The sequence below is a fragment of the Panicum virgatum genome, chromosome 7N (genome assembly GCF_016808335.1).
Source record: "Panicum virgatum strain AP13 chromosome 7N, P.virgatum_v5, whole genome shotgun sequence".
NCBI lineage: Eukaryota > Viridiplantae > Streptophyta > Magnoliopsida > Poales > Poaceae > Panicum > Panicum virgatum.
The window spans coordinates 23,686,911-23,693,324 of NC_053151.1; the positions used below are offsets into that span (position 1 = coordinate 23,686,911).

Below are 6,414 nucleotides of genomic sequence, written 5' to 3' on the forward strand. Positions count from 1 at the left end.
CGCTGCCGCTGCTCTCGTCGGCGCTGCTGCCGTTGCTGGCTTCGTCGTCGCCGCTCCAGCCGCCGCCGCCACCATCACTATTTTCCTTGCTTTCCTCCTCGGAGGAGCCAAGGAACCGGAAGGCCCTTTCGGCCATCGGGTCCTCCTCAACAGAGGAGGAGTCGATTTCTTCTTCCGAGGAGGAGTCGGCTCCGTCCTAGGAGAAGCAATCGTCGCTGTTCTCCTCCGGCTCTTCCTGGAACAGGAGCCGGAGGTCTTCGTCGTCGGTCTTGGGTTCGTCGTCCTCGGAGACGACTTCGAAGTCGAACTCCTCTGTGTCCCAATGCAGAGGAGCGAGTGCCTCGTGCGCCGCCGTCGGATCATACTCCGGCGTCGGTTCCCGGCTCTTGGAGATGGGGTCGAGGGAAGAGGCAGAGGAACTCGAGGAAGAGGGGGAGAGAGCAGAGCCGATTGAGTTGGAGCCAGAGGAGGAGGAGATCGCCATGGCTACAGGAAGTTGGGGTTTTCTGCGCTATTGGCTGAGGGAGGAAGATGATTTCGTGGCGAAAGGAGTCAGTTCAGGGTGAGATTAAATAAGAAAAAAATGGAAGATGAGTCGGCACATTCACATTCCACGAGGAGCCAGTTGCAGAGATGTTGCATCTTCCATGGTGGGTATAGTGCGTTTTAATGAGCATCGACGGGAAGATGAAGCGACAAAGTGGTTTTGGAATTATCATTGCCAAAACCAGGGGGCATGTGTTATCGCCATAAATTAACAGATTAATTAATGGGCCGCGAGTGAGTTGGGCTTAATGAAGAAATTAAAGGAGGCTTACGAATCGGCTCCTGCGTGAGCGTTTGGGCCATGTGGGCCATGTATCTTTAGATTTAGTTCAGTTTGAGTTAGAGATAGAGTCCGATATGGACACGTTAGTTTAGATTGTTGTCCAAGTCTCCGGACTAAAAATATGTACTCTATGACATTTGTCAAAGAGGAACGTCATCACGTTTTGCAAACAACAACTCTCGGCGCACCGCCACGCCTAATTCTAGGGTTTCGTCCAAGTAAGCGTCATGCTGCCCTAATCGCTTCTTGCGATCAGGGCAGCGTTGTTCTTGCTTTTACCTTGGCATTACTCGTACTGAAGCGTTTTTGATGGCGAGTAGTGCTAGTTATCCTGATTTTCGTAGCATGATTTTTAGTAAATTCATCGTGCTTTTGTTGCTCATCATCTACGAACATCATGTCATCTCTACGCGATCATGTTTTAATCTTATACAAATTCTCGTTGCATAGAGTTAGTCGCGTAGAGATAACACACTGCTTTTTTTTATCTAGTAGATCTAATCCGTTATGGTTAGTTCTTATAATTAAGAATTGGCGTAATATCTGTTAGTTTAGGCCTTGCAAACGGGTTGGATGATCCGGCGACGTATTAGATGTTTTGCCTTGATCTTAATAGGGATTGATCCGGGAATCGGCTTTCGCTTGTTCTTAGGCCTCTTTTCTGATCAAGGTTCGGTTATCTTTTACGCACGTTAGGCCTAACTACGTGTAGGATGTTCCGATCTAGCAGTGAAGCTTTTACCGTCGTGGATTAGATTAGCTAGATTTAATTGAAGCAGTTTTTTGCAGTTATTTGCTTTATCTATTACCATCTGGATATGCAGATCCAATCTGACACCGGGATTCGATCGGCTCTTTAAAGTCGATGCAAGAGTCATCCCGAGGAGCCGACCACGGCTCGGACTAATGTTTACACGTGTCTGTGCTTGTAGGGAAATCGTTAAAGGCACGTTCGCACCCTCCTGATCGGGTATAGATCAGGTGGCACGCCCTGCATCTCCGGAAGCGATGGCGTGTGCCAGGATCTGGGCCGTTGACCGAGGGACCGGTGCCAGCCAGCGCCCCAGCAGCCTCCCGGCTCCTCGTGTTGCCTGTCACTACTCGCCGGTGGGTTTTGACCGACAACAGGGTGGCAACTGTTCGATAACATCGATCTTTGCCCGGTCCACTTCTATTCCTCGCTCAGACACTCTGTGTCCGAGAACAATTCTTTCTCTGACCATAAAGTGTCACTATTCCCAGTTGAGAACTAGGTGTGTCTCTTGGCACCTCTTGAGAACCTTTTCCAAGTTCTCAAGGCATTGAGCGAAGTCTTTGCCATAGACGGAAAAGTCGTCCATGAACACTTCCATAATGTGCTCAATTAGGTCCGAGAAGATTGCTATCATGTACCTTTGGAATGATGCTGGTGCGTGCATAGACCGAAAGACATTCGCCAATAGGCGAATGTACCATAGGGGTAGGTGAAGGTAGTTTTGCTCTGGTCATCAGGATGGATAGGAATCTGATGATAACCGGAGTATTCGTCGAGGTAGCAAAAGTATGAGTGCTTGGCCAACCGTTCAAGCATCTCGTCGATAAAGGGAAGAGGGAAGTGATCTTTCCGTGTTGCCTTGTTAAGCATCCAGTAATCGATACACATTCTCCATCCGGTCACTGTCCGTTGAGGTATGAGCTCGTTCCTCTTATTACGGACTACCGTCATGCCTCCCTTCTTCGGGACTACTTGTACTGGGCTGACCCACTCGCTATCTTGCACGGGGTATATGATGCCCGCGTGCAGCAACTTGAGTACCTCTTTCATGACTACCTCCCTAATCGCATTGTTAAGCCGTCGTTGATGTTCTCATGACGGCTTATGTTCTGGCTCCATTGGAATACGATGGGTGCATAGATTGGGGCTGATCCCCTTCAAGTCTTGGAGAGAGTATCCTATGACGGACTGATACTTCTCTAAGACTGCAACGAGCCGCCGAGTTTCACTCTATGTCAGCTTGTCGCTGATGACAACTGGGGTCGCTCTGTTGTCGTGGAGGAATGCATACTTCAGACCAGGGGGCAGCGGCTTCAGCTCAGGTAGAGGAGGTTGCGGAATCTCCTCTCCGTCAAGATTACTTTTGCCGGCCGGATCTGTTTCCTGGACGAAGTGTGAAACATCTTCCTCAAGAATGGACTGAGTTAGTTCTTCTTGGCTTATGTTCACTGCATCCTCCAATGGGTCTTGCTCCGGCCTAGTCTCAGCAATGGTGTTGCATGAGCGGACCAGGCTGACCGGGACCTTCTCCTTGCCAACCTTGACCTCGAGCATTGCTCAGTCTCCATTTGGGTTGACAAGGGGCTCTATTGGGGACCAGGCTGACCTGGACCTTCTCCTTGCCAACCTTGACCTCGAGCATTGCTCGGTCTCCATTTGGGTTGACAAGGGGCTCTATTGGCTGACCAATCAAGACAAACTCTTCACCTTCCGGGATATCGAAGATGTGGAAGTCTAGGAAAACCTTGTTACGTCCCATCTTTAGGGACATAGCATGGAGAATTCCCTTACTTTCCACGATCTGACCGTCGATCCACTTCAGGTGCTTACGAGAGAAGGTCAGAGGTTCAGATGAAATGTCATCTGTCAAAGTTTTGGACATCACGTTCACCCCGACCTTCGGGTCGTAAAAAGTTTTTTGTGGAATCCATCCAACCAAACACAAAATAAGAACGAACCCAACCTTTCCAACCAAATATCAGAGGGGTTGGTTCCATCCCCAAAACGAGAGATGGAACCATCACATCCCTACTCGTTCCAGAACCAAACACGGTAAGGGTGCAAGTGCTTCTATTTGTGAACCAGTTCATTTTTTCGCGGCTTTGCGGGAACCGTAAAATTTAACCTATTTACGAGTTCGCGGAGGAGCCCGCTGGCATCCCTAGAGTTGACTGAGCACGTTAGCCAGCTATATATACTAGACTACTAGGAAATAAAATTTTACAAACACAGTACTAAGTCGTAGCATGCATGTGGCTTGCCTTGGGATGGTCACAAGCAATGCGATTCCTCAGACGATGGAAGTCGACGCATCACAAGTCAAGTAAATATGCAATTGACTTGAACACGAAGGCCCCGCTCCTTCTTGTAGCGCTCGTGCGTCGATCCAGACTCGAGAGAACGCAAGTCCGCACCTAGAGAGCTAGTGGAGTAGTGGCGATGGGGTTTCCCGTGTGGAGGACGAGCCGTTCGTACGTGCGCCCGGCCGCGGCGACGCCGTCCGGCTCGCTGGAGCAGTCCGCCGTCGACCGCGTTGTGGGGCTGCGCCACATGGTGCGCTCGCTGCACGTGTTCGCGGCCCGGCAGCCTCAGCTCGGAGGAACACTCGGCGGAACCGAGGAGGAACAGCCGCTGTCGTCCCCGGCGCGCGTGGTCCGGGGCGCGCTGGGCAAGGCGCTGGTGGACTACTAACCGCTCGCCGGGCGGCTCGTGGACGGAGACGAGGGGCCCTGCAACGCGCGGGTGGAGTGCTCCGGCGAGGGCGCGTGGTTCGTCGAGGCCGTCGCCGAGTGCAGCCTGGAGGACGTCGGCCGCCTCGAGCATCGGCCGTTCGCCGTCCACGAGGACGACGGTGACCTGCTCCCGGACGCCGCGCCTGGCGTGCAGCCGCTCGACATCCCGCTCATGATGCAGGTGATGGAGTTCACCTGCGGCGGCTTCGTGGTGGGGCTGAGCTCCAGCCACACCCTCACCGACGGCTTGGGCGCCGGCCAGTTCATCAACGCCGTCGCCGACTACGCCCGCGGCCTCCCCAAGCCCCGCGTCGCCCCCATCTGGGCGCGCGACATCGTGCCCCAGCCCGCCGAAGCTGCACGCCGTGCCGCCTCCGTTCCAGCGGGCGTTCCAGTTCCGGTACCTCACCGTGGACCCGGCGGCGCGCGTCACGCTCTGCTTCTTCGCCAACGCGCGCCACCTCCTGCCCAGCAGGGACGGCGCCGGCGCCGAGGGGTTCTACGGCAACTGCTTCTACCCGGTGACGCTGACCGCCGAGGCCGCCGCGGTGGAGCGCGCCGACGTGGCCGGCGTGGTGGGCATGGTGCGGGACGCCAAGAAGCGGCTGGGCTCCGAGTTCGCGCGGTGGGCGTCGGGGGAGCTCGTCGGGGAGCAGGATCCCTACGACCTGCGGTTCGCGGTCGACCCGCTGTTCGTGTCGGACTGGACGCGGCTGGGGTTCCTGGAGGCCGCCTATGGCTGGGGCCTGGGGCACGCCGTCGCACGTCGTGCAGCTGGCGAACGTCCCCTTCATGCCCGTCGCCCTTATCAGCGCGCCGCCCAAGCCGAGGACCGGCGCCCGGATCATGACGCACTGCGTCGAGGAGGAGCACATGCCGGCGTTCATGGAGGAGATGAAGGCGTTCGTGAAATGACTCCGCGCTGCTGCAGTCTCAATTTTTTCCCGGCCGGGCCTAGCTGGGAAATAAGAGGACCACTGGAGCAGCATGGAATAATATAATGGAACTACAACGATGCCAACTGTGCGACTTGTTGCCATTTCTTCGCATCCCTTTCGCCTTTGGTTAACTTGTAATAACAAATGCACACATGGCTGTTACATAAGTTGGATGAAAATTTTCATAGAAAAAATGATAAGACTATGTTCATTAACATTTTAACTTAGTTTGGGTGCAATTTTTTCCCTACAAAGATAGAATTTTTTATTAATTCTGAATACGGTTACAATCATCTGCCACAATGTGGCCAACAAAATCTGGAGTTCATCCGAGACAAATAACCAGAGATACATCTTACAAGCATGGCACGCTCTGTTCTGATCACGAATTTAATGAACAATCCCAACATATAATCTAGGGAAAATTCCCTGTATATATGGCCCTAAAAAAATGACCATCCCCTCTATGGCCCTGAAAATTTCACACTTCCCTCTATGACCCTGTTTTTATTTTCGGTCCCCTCCATGGCCCTACCGTCACCCTCTGTTAGACCTTCCGTCGTCTCTCCCGTTAATCGCCGTAAGAGAAGCCGATCGAGAGAGAGACGACGGTCACGACACGGCCAGCTCCTCCTCCCCTCCTCCATCCTCGACGCGTCCTCCTCCATCCTCGGCATTGCTGCGGGAGATGCCACCGTCGACTTGCGTCACTGCCGCCACCCCGCACGTCGCTCCGGGAGTCGCCGCCGAGGTCGTGCCCCATTGCCACACTGTGCGCTGGCCACGCGACGCCCTCCACCCGCCAGCCGCTCGCCGCGCGCCAGCGAGGGAGGAGGAGGAGGGCCCGCCGCCCTCCGCGCACCAGTGAGGGAGGAGGAGGTGGAGGGGCGCGGTGCCCGCGCTGCCCGTTGACCTCCACGCGCCTGCTAGAGACGGCCGCCGCACCTCCAGTTGCCGGGAGGAGCAGCGCCGCCCTCCGCGCTTACGGTCGTCGTGAGCAGCCGGCGGCCACCTACCGCGCGCCGGCGAGGGAGGATGAGGAGGGCCTGCCTGTTGAAAAAGCACGTTCAACAGCCTACGACGGGGATACCAGCGTAGTGTATTTGTTCGGCGGGTGTCGACGAGATCGCAACGTGATGGTAGGCACGCGGGGGACACGAA

The 6,414-nt window shown here is 54.7% G+C and overlaps 1 pseudogene; it reads left to right on the forward strand.

Annotated features, from left to right (window-relative positions):
* The first annotated feature begins 3,825 nt into the window (after positions 1-3,825).
* On the forward strand, positions 3,826-5,476 carry LOC120680592 (annotated as a pseudogene).
* Positions 5,477-6,414: the final 938 nt, after the last annotated feature.